Below are 16,192 nucleotides of genomic sequence, written 5' to 3' on the forward strand. Positions count from 1 at the left end.
AATTCAACTTCCCAACATGCAGTTTCGAGAAAGAACGATAATCCTTCCTTATCTTGGAATGGCAACAATCAAATGTGCTGGAACCTCTAGTACAGCAGGGTATGTGCTGTAATTGGGCAGGGTTTTCTTGAGACAGGCCTCCTCCTTTTCTGATTTATCCTTGAAGAAAGGCTCAGGCTGGAAACGTCAGCAATATTTTTTTGTCTCCTTTAGATGCTGAAAAGACCAGCTGAGTTCCTTCGGTGTGTTTACTGCAATCACAGCATCTGCAGCCTATTGTGTTTCACTCTGGTCGAAGTCACTGACTATGATGTGTAGTGCATCAATGTGGGGCGCCTCTTGTTCACTGACCACATCATGAAGCTGTGCAAGTGCCTGTTTATAATGAGCATCAGAAGGGATATAAACTCCAGTGAGAATCACTGAGGAGAACTCTTGAGGCAGATAGAAGGGTCTGCATTTAATTGCCTGAAGATAATGGAGCAGATCAACATGACCCCAATGTCCGTGGACCATCCGATATTAACTAAAAAGCACCCTCTTTCTTTGCCAGAATCTGTGAACGGCGAAACCCTCTGGTCGGATCATGGCCAGGTCTTGGTGCAGCAAGCCATTGCGATAACTGACGATATCTGTTTAAGGTGAGTGAAACTGTCAGAGATAAGTTTTTAACACAGAGAGTGGTGGTGGGTTCCTGGAATGCATTTCTGGGGGTGGTGGTGGAGGCTGGTAGAATAGTGACATTTAAAAGGCTAAGATATCCACATGAATGTAAGAAAAATAGAGGTTTATGGAGGGCGTGAGATAGGAAAGGATGAGATTATTTGTGAAGTAGATTTATATAGGTCAGCACATCAGGGGCTGAAGATCCTGTACCATCCTGTAATGTTCTATAATTTTGTAAACCTCTCTAAGGCCATCCCTCTACTGCCCAATGCTTTTGAGTAGCCATTCTCAACCTTTATTTGGGTATGAACTCCTAAGGACTCTGCTCAAAGTTTATGGGCCCCCTTTCCTGTGAAGCAGTCATGTTTAGTTTTTTTCCATTCTTCTTCTGACTGCATAAAATGCAAAAATATTTTATGATTTCAGTCCATAGCGCCCCTTAAATGTGGTGACCCCTGGGAGGGAGGCTGGTGGTGGGGGCTGTATGGGGCCCCCATTGAGAATGGCTGCTCTAGAGAACAGAGTTTGGTCTGGAGGAAAACTATCTTCCAAGTAATGTCATTCAGAGAGTATAACGTTTTTTTCCAGTCTGTATTAAGGTCAACAAGCAATGGTGCCAAGTAGACAGTAATTGGCTCAGTGTCCTTGGGCTGGGAGATAGAGAAATTGTTCTCGCAGTTTGTTTTTGGCAACCATTGTCTGTGCTAGTCACCAACACGCTGTTCAGTCTAATCCCACCCCCTCACCCCATCCCAACATCAGCTCCGTACCCTGCGGGTTGCAGCACATGCACCAAAGGCCACTTCGAGCAGCGAGTTCTGCATTCCCTCATCACCCACTGAGTGAATAACATATCCCGCTGTCTCCTCCCAACAATCTGCTGATTACTTGAGACCTGAGTGCTGAATGCTGAGGAGAAAGCTCAGCGACCAATGTGTTCCTGCCAATGTGCAAGTTGGCAGACGGGGCACCTTCATCATTGCGTTCAGAGGCTGGGACAGGGCTTCACAGCACTGGTCACTGAGACAATGCACTGCAAATGATCCCCTGGGGAATCCTGGCTTCGCTCCCGACTTGGATTAGTGATTTTTGTTTCACGGAAGGTTTTACTTAATAAGTAAAAGAAACATTCTGCTTGTGTAAGCACATCATTAACAAGCGGATTATATTGAAACCAGTCTCATGCCTGATGATGCCGTTATTGTGAAAAGGCTGCAAGCAACCGAGCCAACAGCCTTGAACAGTTACAGCTTCCGGGTCAAGCATGAAAATTCAGTCTTAAATATCACTCTAAGGATAACATTATTCAGTCACCGCCCACCATTAAAGAATATTTTAAATCTTTTGAGGAGTTATGCATTTGATTAAAAGTTAAACATTCCTTCCCTTTAGATTATTGAGGCTAAATTTAACAATTGCTACAACTCTGTCCATGTGGCCCATTAAAGAACGAAATTCCAAAGGGGATAATAAAATTTCTCGGATCCCAACTCTAGTGAGCAAAATGCACAGCAGTCCATTCATGGAACTAAAATAAGTTAATCGTTCTGTTAATTGTCACGGCTTTGCAAAAGTTAAATGCCAGGACATGGCACATGGTCAACAGTTGGCCATGCCTGCCCCTCACGTTCTGCTCTCGTATTCACTAAGGTGACCTCCATTTTTTTTGCCTGGTCGAGAGGGTGCTGAGGGCATGAAGGGCTCCTGAAAGCTTCCTGATCATGTTGAATATTTGGATCTGGAGCTTGGGCTGCCAATAAATTGAACAGGACTCTCTGCAGTTGCAGAGACTGCTGGAGCACTGGAGGCGAATCCACAACATTGAGTGACTCTGAAGGAACTATCTTTCGCTTATCTTGCGCTCGTATTGAAAGGAGCGCTGGCAACTCTTCCTTGGGGCAGGCAGAAGACAATTTTTGTAATTTTACATATTTAGCACTATTATGTGACAATAAAAGAACCATAAATCTTGAATAAACCTGATCAAAAATCTCTCTGCCTTTTAGTGCACTTTCAAAATTCCTTGGGAGGAAAATTACCCCTCACATCCGCCTAATTAAGAACTTCTGATTTTGAGATTAGCCCATGAGAGTAAACATACATTCAACATCTAACATAGAATATTCAGATCCAGATTTCAGATTTATTGTCAGAGGACATGCATGACATCACATACAACCCTGAGATTCTTTTTCCTGCGGGCGAGGCAGAATCACCACTTATTTTCCTCAATTCTGTTATTAATGGCCTACCCCTTATTCTTAAACTGTGGCCTCTGGTTCTGGACTCCCTCAACATTGGGAACATGTTTCCTGCCTCTAGCATGTCCAACCCTTAATAATCTTATATGTTTCAATCACATCCCCTCTCATCCAGTGTATACAAGCCCAGTTACTCCAATCTTTCAACATATGACAGTCCTGCCATTCCAGGAATTAACCTCATGAGCCTATGCTTCACACCCTCAATAGCAAGAATGTCCTTCCTCAAACTTTGTGACCCAAACTACAGACAATACTCCAAGCATGGTCTCACCAGGGCTCTGTACAACTGCAGAAGGACCTCTTTGCTCCTATAGTCAAATTCCCTTGTTATGAAGGCCAATATACCATTAGCTTTCTTCACTGCCTGTTGTACCTGCATACTTACTTTCAGTGACTGATGAACAGGAATACCTAGATCTCATTGTACTTCCCCATTTCCTAACTTGACACCATTCAGCTAGTAAACTGCCTTCCTGTTCTTGTCACCTCACATTTATCCACATTAAACTTCATCTGCCATGTATGCTGTTGTGCAAGAAGACTTGGGAGTGCTTATGCATGAATCATAAAAAGTTGGGTTGCAGGCACAACAGGTTATTAAGAAGGAAAATGGAATTTTGGCCTTCATCGCTAAGGGAATTGAATTCCTGAGCAGGGAAGTCATGCTGCAACTGGGGTACTGTGGGCAGTTCTGGTCTCCATACTTGAGGAAGGATATACTGGCCTTGGAGGCAGTCCAGAGGAGGTTCACCAGCTTGATCCCATATGAGGAGAGACTAAATCGCTTGGGATTATACTCACTCAAATTTAGAAGAATGATAGGAGATCTTATAGAAACATATAAAATTATGAAAGGGATAGATAAGATAGAGGGAGAAAAATTGTTTTCACTGGTAGATGAGTCCAGAATTAGGGGACACAGCCTCAAGATTCAGGGGAGTAGATTTAAGATGGAGAAAAACTGGTTTTTCTCAGAGAGTAGTGAATCTGTGGAATTCTCTGCCCAGGGAAGCAGTTGAAGTACTTCATTAAACATATTTAAGGTTCAGTTAGATAGAGGAATTAAGGGATATGGGGAAAAGGCAGGTAGGTGGAGTTGAGTCAATTATCAGATCTTCCATGATCTTATTGAATGGCAGAGCAGGCTCGATGGGCCGGATGACCGACTCCTGCTCCTATTTCTTATGTTCTTATGTTCATTGTGATAGTCCAGATCTATCACCAATGTACATAGTGTATATAGTTACTGTATCTAGACTGTGCTTACAGCGATTGGCTGAGAGCTAAGCCACACCTATTGTCTGGGCCTTAAAGGGTGGTGTCCCTAGCCAGGTCGGATCATTCCGGACTGGTCGGCCACCTGTGAAGAGCTCCAGTCTTTTGCTAATAAAAGCTTTGGTTTGGATCAACAAGTCTTTGGTTCTTTCGACGAGCTCTACATTCACCCAACCTGTCCAAGTCACCCTGAATTCTCATAACATCCTCCTCTCAGCTTTGTGCCATCTACAAATTTGTTAATGTTACTTTTAATCCCTTCATCTAAATCATTAATGTATATTGTAAATAGCTGCAGTCCCAGAACCAAGCCTTGCGGTACCCCACTAGTCACTGCCTGCCATTCTGAAAGGGACCCATTAATTCATACTTTGTTTCCTGTCTGCCAACCAATTTTTCTATCCAGGTCAGTACCCTACCCCTAATCCATGTGCTCTAATTTTGCCCACTAATCTCCTATGTGTGACTTTATCAAATGTTTTCTGTAAGTCTTAGTACACTGCATCCACTGGGTCTCTCTTGTCCATTTTCATAGTTACATCCTCAAAAAATTCCAAAAAATTAGTCAAGCATGATTTCCTCTTCGTAAATCCATGCTGACTCGGACCAATCCTGTTACTGCTATCCAAATGTGCCACTATTTCATCTTTCCCACCACTGACGTCAGCCAATTGGTCTATAATTCCCTGTTTTCTTTCTCCCTCCTTTCTTAAAAAGTAGAGTAACATTAGCGACCCTCCAATCTGCAGGGACTGATCCTGAATCTATAAAATATAGGAAAATGATTTATAATAATTTGCTTGATTTAAGAATAGCCTCGTTAGTTAAAATCAAGAAAGATTGGGAATAGGATTTGAATCTTTCATTCTCAGATGAGGTGGGAGACTCTATTTGAAATCTGATTAATACATCCTTTTGTGCATGACACTGTGAAATTTAAAGTGCTCTATAGAGTACATATATCTAAAGCAGTGGTTCTCAACCTTTTTTGTTCCACTCATATACCACTTTAAGTAATCCCTGTGCCATCAGTGCTCTGTGATTAGTAAGGAATTAATTAAGGTGGGATGTGAGTGGGAAGGGAAGGTTGAGAACCACTGCTCTAGACCCAATTGTTACTGAAATATTTTGCTTGAGAAAAATTGTCATTGGTCCATTTCCTTTGGAGTTATGAAACTGTACACATAACGAGTCAATTAGGGACGATTAAAACAGTGGTTTTCAAAGTTTTTCTTTCCACTCACATACCACTTTAAGCAATCCCCTACGGGGGAAACCGAGGATAGCACTAGATAAATTAACAGAATGGTATAAACAAGGAGGCTTACAATTGCCAAACTTCAAAAATTATTATAGAGCCACACAATTAAGATACCTATCAGATTTTTATCAAACAAGGGAAAAACCAGACTGGACGAGATTAGAATTAGATAAAATAGGGGAAAAGATACCTGAACACATATTATATAAATGGGATGAAAAATTGGTACAACATAGAACTTCTCCAGTATTACATCATCTCCTCAATATTTGGAAGAAGATTCATGTAGAAAGAAATAAAATAAATTATCAATTACCAAAACTAATATTGACGCAAAATAAGCTACTCCCTTTTACAATAGACAACCTTTCCTTTAGAAAATGGGAAAAAAAAGGGATTAAAAGAATAGAAAATTGTTTTTCAGGAAGTAGATTCTTATCCTTTGAACAAATGAGAGATAAGTACAATATAACTGGAGATACAGCGCTGGCATATTACCAATTGAGATCCTACTTGAAAGATAAATTAGGAAGCAATTTGAGTTTACCAGAGGGAAGTAACCTTGAATATGTGATTACAGATACAATGTTAATCAAAAGATTTATAACAAATATGTATATTAAACTGCAAGAAAAGGAGAATGAGGAAACAAATGGTAAAACTAAACAAAAATGGGAACAAGATTTAAATATAAAGATAAAAAAGGAAACATGGGAGAAATTATGTTCTGGAACGATGAGAAATACAATAAATACGAGGCTACGTATGATACAATATAATTGGTTACACAGACTATACATTACACCGCAAAAGTTAAATAAATGGGACCCAACAGTATCTGATAGATGTTTTCGATGTAAAAAAGAAATGGGAACAACAATTCATGCAATCTGGACATGTGAGAGAGTAGAAAAATTTTGGGATGATCTCAGTCAGATATTAAATAAAATAACAGAAAACAATATACCAAAGAATCCAGAGATCTTTCTCCTAAGTAACATAACAAACAAAGAATTTGGAATTGATTTGGAGGATGCACAAAAAAGATTTGTTAAGATAGCCCTAGCCGTAGCAAAAAAATGTATTATGTCAACCTGGAAATTGGAAGATAATTTGAAAATACAACTATGGTATATAGAAATGAATAAATGTATTCCATTAGAAAAAATAACATATAGTTTAAGAAATAATATTGAAATATTCGAACAAGTATGGGAGCCTTACATTAAATACAATAGCGAAAACCTACCGGGGACAAACATTACCTAAGTTGATGGAAGGAGAAGGAAAGAAAAGAATGGACTCAGTAGAATTTCTGGTGTATTTTTGTTGAATGACAACATTGTCTGACTGGCTTAATGCAACCTAGATTGTATACCTAAAATGGATGAGAGGGGGGGGTGGGGGGGTGGCTTGGGAGGAGGGAGAGGTGGGGGGGGGAGAAAAAGTCACTGTATATGTGTGAAAAAGAAAAAGTGTATATCATGGCTAATGTGATTTATGGTGTGAAAAATAAAAAAATTTAAAAAAAAGCAATCCCCTACTAATCACAGAGCACTGATGGTATAAGGGATACTTAAAGTGGAATGTGAGTGGAAAGAAAAAGGTTGAGAACCACAGGTCTAAAGTTAAATTGCCTCATTTTTATTTAGATATAAATCCTCTATGTGACAAATGCAAAATTGATGATGCTTCTTTGGTTCACGTGTTATGGACTTATCCTAGTTTAGAAAAAAGTTGGAAAGATATCTTTCAAACATTATTGGGGATTCTCAAGTTTAAATTAGAACCTTGACCTTTAATTGGTCTATTTGGATCATTTCAAGGTGATGATGTTTTACTGACTCCAACTCAAAACTGAGTTTTATCTTTTACCTCATTGATGATTAAATGCAAAGACAACACTCCACCGACACACACACAATGGTGAAGTGATATTATGTCTCGTTTAAGTTTAGAAAAAAATTAGATATGCCATTAAAGTGTCAAATATTAATTTTCAATGACGTAGAGCCCATTTATTGGGGTTGTTCTGAAGCTTTGGTGCTGTTCTGTCCATCCATCTCCAGGTTGTTGTCACTTGATTCCTACATGTCAGCTTTTAATCTTGCTTAGTGGTAGGGTTATAAGGGTTTTTTTTTCTTCTTTTGAATTTTACAATTCAATATAAAACTGCACTTTTCAATTGTGCATCAATTGAACATCAATAAAAATATTTTAAAAAGAGAGAGAAATTACAGTGTACTGACCGATCCAAACGAGCCATCACATTCAATGTGCATGTTGTACTGATTGTAGCCACTGGAGGTCAGTAAAATACAGCCCTTCAGTTCTCTATCCACTGTTCGAGAACCTCCTCCACTCATCCAATGTAATTCAACATTGAGAATGCACCCGCTTTCATTTAGTGAAGCTTTTTGGACTCAACAATGAATCCAGCCATTTCAGCTGATCAGCACTGCTAATTTCTTCTGCATTTATACCTCATTCAGAACTTGTTCTCAAATGTCACTTTCTTTTACATTCTTCCACCATTAGGCACTTTTACGCAGCCATTGAACAGCAGAAAATTTCAGGAAAATTTGTGCTCCGGTGGCAGTGTAAAAATGTCGGTTCGGAATTTTTAATGCAAATTCCATCCTGTAATTTTTCCACTTGTACCCCTGCACATTTTTACAGAGCAGTTGCGGCGTAAATTGACAGCAGCCACTCCGTAAGAAACAGGCCTAATGAATACGACGTTCTCCTTCCGACAAACTCCGCAACATAGGAAGGCTGTGTAAAGGTGCCCCTGTGTAAACAACCACATCAGGACACACCGGAGGTAAGTATGCTAATTTTTTTGGAAAAATTCCAAAGTTTCTGTGTAAAAATAACAATTATTTAAAAATTCTGTGTCCGCGGGGTCTGTGCCTGAATTGGTGGCAACAGCCATGAGGGGTTCTAGACTCCAGGGAAGCAGAAGACTAGCGCAGGGCACCAGAAAACAGAGAGACCATCCCCCATTTGAGAAGGAGAAGCAGAGGAAGACATCCATAGGACTTTGACAATGGACTAGTGAGGAGTCCTACAGCTGAAGAACACCAAGGCAACTTGAGGTGAGGAAACTGCAAAGGCTGTGACCTACTGATGATTGTGATCAAGGGATTCACACAAGGCAATGGACAGATGGCTTGAGACTGGCTGAAGGCCTGCCAGGTATTGGAAGTGGGATGTGAGAAGGTGCCAAAGTCACTGAAGGTTTCCTGATTGCATTGGAGGTTCGGATCTGGAGCTCGGGCTGCTGATGGTTTGGACGGGACTCTGGGTTCAGGGGCTGCAGGAGCACTGAAGGATCCATGGACACTCAGTGACTCTGGGGGGACTCACTTTGTAAGAGGCATTTCAGGCAATTTCTACTGATGGCAAATCTGTCTGCCTTATAGCAGAAGAAAGCGAATTCCGTGTAATACTGCGGTGTCTTTATTACACGGCAATAAAGCAATCTTGATTCATTCTTTAGTTGTTCAACTGATTATGCCTTTCACAGATTTTCCTTTTCTTCTTTTTCCATCTGCAACTTAAAATGTGGAGAGTGGTGGGTGTGGTGGGGAAAGTTGTAATGGTCAAAAGGCATTTTCGATAGCTGCATGGATAGGAAAGGTTTAATGGGATATGGGCTGAATGCAGGCCAATGAAACAACTTGGTTAGCATGGACAAGTAGGGCTGAATGGGCTGCGTATGTGCTGTGAAAACTCAGATGAAAATCTGCTTGTCAAAGAGGCTTCAACTTGAAACCTGTGCCGTTCACAAACGTGCAGGAGAAACTCAGCAGGCCCCGCAGCATCCAAGGGATGTAAACGGCAGTCGACGTTTCGGGCCTGAGCCCTTTGTCGGGAATTTGAAAAACTGCCTGAATCAAAAGTAAAACACAAAAGTCTGCAGACACGGTGGTTGAAGTAAAAACACCATGCTGGAGAAACTCAGCAGGTCAAACAGTGTACTTTATTAAAGGTGGGAGGAGCACATGCTAACAGCTAATAGGGAGAACAGAGGGGTAGGGAAAGAGAAAGCATAATGGAAGTTGGAAGTCTGCCTCCTTCCTTTCATTTTGTCAGAGAACTATGTCTTCTGACCTCTCCCCTGTCACCTCAGCTTCTACCCCACTTGTATCCACCCATCACCTGTTTGCCTGTGTTCCTTCCCCTTCTCCCCCCACCCTCGTCCAGCACCTTTATATTCTGGTGTCTCCTGATGAAGGGCTCAGGCCTGAGATGTTGACTGCCCTTTGTTTTCTGTGGATGCTGCCTGACCTGGCGAGCTTCTCCAGCGCATTGTATACTGAACTTGAAACCTCGACTGTTTCTCTTTCCACAGATACTGCCTGAGGTGCTGAGTGCTTCCAGCATGTTCTTCTTTATTCCCACCCCAAAGTATTTTATTTTAATAATGCTGTGGAACTATGCACCCTAAGCCTAATACTTTCACTTGTTTCTCGGTAAAAAAGAAATTGAGCGTCACAACTGATGTCCCAGTCTCTCAGTGGCAGAAAAAAAGATTCAGTTCCACAAATGACAACTGTCTCAACAAAACTAAATTCAATGCAATTTTAAAAATGCAAGAAATGTTCATCAGGCCACGTAGCATCAGGAGAGAAACAGATTAATGTTTCAAGTTAAAGACCAGAGTCAGTTTTAGAGTGGATCTGAGGGATAAGTTTATTATGCAAAAGTTTGTTGATAGCTGGAACACACTGTCACAAGAGATGGCGGAGTCAGACATAATTTTTTTATATATATAATTTTTTTTATTTTTCACACTATGAACCATATCAACCAAAATATGTACAAACGTTTCTCATTAAATTTACACAGTGGTCTTTTCTCCCCTTTCCCCCCACCCTTCCCTCCCTCCCCTCTACCCCCCCCTCCAAAACCCATAAATATTCAACATATACAATACAATAAAACCATAAAACAATATTTTCACACAAAGGAAAATAAACAAGAAAAATGCGTCATCTATTTATTACACAGTGAATCTAGTCGTTTTGTCTTCTTATCATTTTCATTCTCATTTTAGGGGATGGAGGTTGTGGGCAGGCTCTCTCTGGTTTTTTTGGTATGTTATTTTTTGTAATTTTATTTAGTATCTAATTTAATTCTTCCCAAAACGTATTCACTTTCGTACATGCCCAAGTTGCATGTAATGTTGTTCCCATTTCCTTCTTACAGCGAAAACATCTATCTGATAATGTTGGATCCCATTCTTTTAATTTTTGAGGAGTGACATATAACCTGTTGTCACATTTATCCCATCCTCGTCGCCAATGTCACATTTGTGGCCCGAAATGTGAAGTTAATAAAACATCGAACACAAGTTTTATCAGGTAAACTTCTCAGTCTCTTTATTCTCCCGTTTCCTTTGTTCTCCTGCTTGTGCTCTTATCTCTCTCTCATACCACGTGACTTCCGGTACATCTCATACATATTCATTAGCATGACACCTGTGTAACCAATTATACTGTATCATGCGTAACCTTGTGTTTATTGTATTCTTCATAGTTCCAGAACATAACTTTTCCCAAACTTCATTTTTTATCTTTATGTTTAGATCCTTTTCCCACTTCTGCTTAGGTTTATAGTTTATTTCATTTTCCTTATCTTGTTGCTTAATGTACATGTTTGTTATAAATCTTTTAATTATCATTGTGTCTGTAATCACGTATTCAAAGCTGCTTCCTTTCGGTAATCTCAAGCTGTTTCTCAATTTATCCTTTAAATAAGCTTTCAGTTGGTGATATGCAAACATTGTACCATGAGTTATTCCATATTTGTACTTCAATTGTTCAAATGTTAATAGATTATTTCCCAAAAAACAGTTTTCTATTCTTTTGATTCCTTTTCTCTCCCATTCTCTAAAGGAAAGGTTATCTGTTGTGAAAAGGATTAGTGGATTTTGCATCAATAATAATTTTGGTATTTGGTAATTCATTTTGTTTTCCTTTCTAAGTGGATCTTCTTCCACGTATTAAGTAAATGATGCAGTACTGGTGAGTTTTTATATTGCACCAGCTTTTCATCCCACTTATAAAGTATATGTTCTGGTACCTTTTCCCCTATTTTATCTAGTTCTATCTTAGTCCAGTCTGGTTTTACCCTTGTCTGGTAAAAATCTGATAAGTACCTTAATTGTGCCGCGCTATAATAATTTCTTGGAGCTGTCTGAGGGCAAAGACCATGTCAGTGGTTCCTCTGTTAGCGCGAAAGCCGCACTGTGATTCTGGGAGAATATTCTCAGCGACACTAGGTATTATTCTATTTAGTAGAATCCTAGCGAAGATTTTGCCTGCAATGGAGAGCAACGTGATTCCCCTGTAGTTTGAGCAGTCTGATTTCTCGCCTTTGTTTTTGTACAGGGTGATGATGGTGGCATCACGAAGATCCTGAGGCAGTTTACCTTGGTCCCAACAAAGCTTGAAAAACTCATGCAGTTTGGCATGCAGAGTTTTGCCGCCAGCCTTCCAGACTTCTGGGGGGATTCCATCCATACCTGCTGCTTTGCCACTTTTCAGTTGTTCGATTGCCTTATATGTCTCATCCAGGGTGGGAACCTCATCCAGCTCTAGCCTTAGGGGCTGTTGAGGGAGCTGGAGCAGGGCGGAATCTTGGACTGAGCGGTTGGTACTGAAAAGAGATTGGAAGTGTTCTGACCATCGGTTGAGGATGGAGATCTTGTCGCTGAGGAGGACTTTGCCGTCTGAGCTGCGCAGCGGGCTTTGGACTTGGGGTGAGGGGCCGTACACAGCCTTTAGAGCCTCGTAGAAACCCCTGAAGTTGCCAATGTCCGCGCTGAGCTGTGTTCGTTTGGCGAGGCTAGTCCACCACTCATTTTGGATCTCCCGGAGTTTGCGCTGAAGATGGCTGCATGCGCGACGGAAGGCTTGTTTCTTCTCTGGACAGGACGGCTTTGTAAGGTGAGCCTGGTGGCTCACCTTACAAAAAGTGTAGAAAAGTGTAGAGAACAAAACAAAGGACTCTACATCACCTTTGTTGACCTCACCAAAGCCTTCGACACCGTGAGCAGGAAAGGGCTTTGGCAAATACTAGAGCGCATCGGATGTCCCCCAAAGTTCCTCAACATGATTATCCAACTGCACGAAAACCAACAAGGTCGGGTCAGATACAGCAATGAGCTCTCTGAACCCTTCTCCATTAACAATGGCGTGAAGCAAGGCTGTGTTCTCGCACCAACCCTCTTTTCAATCTTCTTCAGCATGATGCTGAACCAAGCCATGAAAGACCCCAACAATGAAGACGCTGTTTACATCCGGTACCGCACGGATGGCAGTCTCTTCAATCTGAGGCGCCTGCAAGCTCACACCAAGACACAAGAGAAACTTGTCCGTGAACTACTCTTTGCAGATGATGCCGCTTTAGTTGCCCATTCAGAGCCAGCTCTTCAGCGCTTGACGTCCTGCTTTGCGGAAACTGCCAAAATGTTTGGCCTGGAAGTCAGCCTGAAGAAAACTGAGGTCCTCCATCAGCCAGCTCCCCACCATGACTACCAGCCCCCCCACATCTCCATCGGGCACACAAAACTCAAAACGGTCAACCAGTTTACCTATCTCGGCTGCACCATTTCATCAGATGCAAGGATCGACAATGAGATAGACAACAGACTCGCCAAGGCAAATAGCGCCTTTGGAAGACTACACAAAAGAGTCTGGAAAAACAACCAACTGAAAAACCTCACAAAGATAAGCGTATACAGAGCCGTTGTCATACCCACACTCCTGTTCGGCTCCGAATCATGGGTCCTCTACCGGCACCACCTACGGCTCCTAGAACGCTTCCACCAGCGTTGTCTCCGCTCCATCCTCAACATCCATTGGAGCGCTCACACCCCTAACGTCGAGGTACTCGAGATGGCAGAGGTCGACAGCATCGAGTCCACGCTGCTGAAGATCCAGCTGCGCTGGATGGGTCACGTCTCCAGAATGGAGGACCATCGCCTTCCCAAGATCGTATTATATGGCGAGCTCTCCACTGGCCACCGTGACAGAGGTGCACCAAAGAAAAGGTACAAGGACTGCCTAAAGAAATCTCTTGGTGCCTGCCACATTGACCACCGCCAGTGGGCTGATAACGCCTCAAACCGTGCATCTTGGCGCCTCACAGTTTGGCGGGCAGCAGCCTCCTTTGAAGAAGACCGCAGAGCCCACCTCACTGACAAAAGGCAAAGGAGGAAAAACCCAACACCCAACCCCAACCAACCAATTTTCCCTTGCAACCGCTGCAATCGTGTCTGCCTGTCCCGCATCGGACTGGTCAGCCACAAACGAGCCTGCAGCTGACGTGGACTTTTTACCCCCTCCATAAATCTTCGTCCGCGAAGCCAAGCCAAAGAAGAAGATAATAATTTCTAAAATTTGGTAACTGTCAACCACCTTAATTATACCTCTCTGCTAATTTATCTAACGCTACCCTTGGATTCCTCCCTTTCCACAAGAATTTCCTTATTATTCTCTTTAGTTCCCTAAAGAATTTTTCTGTTAAGGGAATTGGTAACGTTTGAAATAAGTATTGTATCCTTGGGAAGGTATTCATTTTAATGCAGTTTACCCTCCCTATCAATGTTAACGGCATTTCTTTCCAATGTTCTAAGTCTTCCTGCAATTTCTTTATTAGTGGCTGATAATTTAGTTTGTACAAGTGGTTTAAGTTATTATCTAACCTGATCCCTAGGTATCAGATTGCTTGTGTTTGCCATTTAAATGGTGATTCTTTTTTAAATTCTGTATAATCTGCGTTACTCATTGGCATCACTTCACTTTTATTTGCGTTGATCTTATACCCCGATATTTCTCCATATTCCTTTAAATTTCTTATGTAATTCTTTTATTGATTTCTCTAGTTCTGTTAGGTATACTATGATGTCATCTGCAAATAATCTGATTTTATACTCCTTCTCCTTTATTTTTATCCTTTTTATTTTCTTTTCTTATCAGTTCTGCCAAAAGTTCTATTGTTTAGGTGAACAATGAAGCGGATAGTGGACATCCCTGTCTAGTTGATCTACTTAATTTAAAGTGACTCGATACATATCCATTTACTGTTACCTTCACCAATGGTCCATTATACAATGCTTTAATCCAATTAATATATTTTTCTGGTAGATTGAACTTCTGTAATACTTTAAATAAGTAATTCCACTCTTCTCTGTCAAAGGATTTTTCTTCGTCTAGAGCAACAGCCACTGTTGGCTTTTTATTTCCTTGAACTGCGTGGATTAGATTAATAAGTTTGCAGACATTGTCCGCTGTTCGTCTTTTCTTAATAAATCCAGTTTGATCTTGTTTTACTATTTTAGGTACAAAATCGGCCAATCTGTTTGGTAATAATTTTGCTATTATCTTATAGTCTGAGTTAAGTAGAGATATTGATCTGTATGATGCTGATGTTAATGGATCCTTCCCCATCTTTGGTATTACTGTAATTATTGCTGTCTTACATGAATGCAGTCTCTTCAATCTGAGGCGCCTGCAAGCTCACACCAAGACACAAGAGAAACTTGTCCGTGAACTACTCTTTGCAGACGATGCCGCTTTAGTTGCCCATTCAGAGCCAGCTCTTCAGCGCTTGACGTCCTGTTTTGCGGAAACTGCCAAAATGTTTGGCCTGGAAGTCAGCCTGAAGTAAACTGAGGTCCTCCATCAGCCAGCTCCCCACCATGACTACCAGCCCCCCCCACACAAAACTCAAATCAGTCAACCAGTTTACCTATCTCGGCTGCACCATTTAATCAGATGCAAGGATCAACAACGAGATAGACAATAGACTCACCAAGGCAAATAGCGCCTTTGGAAGACTACACAAAAGAATCTGGAAAAACAACCAACTGAAAAACCTCACAAAGATTAGCGTATACAGAGCCGTTGTCATACCCACACTCCTGTTTGGCTCCGAATCATGGGTCCTTTACTGGCATCACCTACGGCTCCTAGAACGCTTCCACCAGCGTTGTCTCCATTCCATCCTCAACATTCATTGGAGCGACTTCATCTCCAACATCGAAGTACTCGAGATGGTAGAGGCCGACAGCATTGAATCCACGCTGCTGAAGATCCAACTGCGCTGGGTAGGTCACGTCTCCAGAATGGAGGACCATCGCCTTCCCAAGATTGTGTTCTATGGCGAGCTCTCCACTGGCTACCGAGACAGAGGTGCACCAAAGAAGAGGTACAAGGACTGCCTAAAGAAATCTCTTGGTGCCTGCCACATTGACCATCGCCAGTGGGCTGATATCGCCTCAAACCGTGCATCTTGGCGCCTCACAGTTCGGCGGGCAGCAACCTCCTTTGAAGAAGACCGCAGAGCCCACCTCACTGTCAAAAGACAAAGGAGGAAAAACCCAACACCCAACCCCAACCAACCAATTTTCCCTTGCAACTGCTGCAACCGTGTCTGCCTGTCCCACATCGGACTTGTCAGCCACAAACGAGCCTGCAGCTGACGTGGACTTTTACCCCCTCCATAAATCTTCGTCCGCAAAGCCAAGCCAAAGAAAGAAAGAAGACATGAATCTGGCAAGTTTTGTGTTTCTTCTCCCTGGTTCATTACTTCCAGGAGAGGAGGAATTAATAACTCTTTAAATGTTTTATAAAATTCTATTGGAAATCCATCCTCTCCTGGTGTTTTGTTGTTCGGCAGGTTTTTTAATATATCCTGTACTTCCTCTATTTCA

The 16,192-nt window shown here is 41.6% G+C and overlaps 1 long non-coding RNA gene across 1 annotated transcript in view; it reads left to right on the forward strand.

The window, feature by feature from the left end:
* The first annotated feature begins 252 nt into the window (after positions 1-252).
* The window catches only part of LOC138765201 (uncharacterized), a 249,914-nt gene continuing 233,974 nt past the window's right edge, over positions 253-16,192 (forward strand). Inside the window, exons 1-4 of the long non-coding RNA XR_011358520.1 lie at positions 253-641; positions 8,146-8,290; positions 10,529-10,567; positions 10,681-10,835. This is a non-coding gene — a long non-coding RNA (uncharacterized lncRNA). The remainder of the gene's footprint in view (positions 642-8,145; positions 8,291-10,528; positions 10,568-10,680; positions 10,836-16,192) is intronic.

Source organism: Narcine bancroftii, chromosome 5 (assembly GCF_036971445.1).
Source record: "Narcine bancroftii isolate sNarBan1 chromosome 5, sNarBan1.hap1, whole genome shotgun sequence".
Taxonomy (NCBI): domain Eukaryota; kingdom Metazoa; phylum Chordata; class Chondrichthyes; order Torpediniformes; family Narcinidae; genus Narcine; species Narcine bancroftii.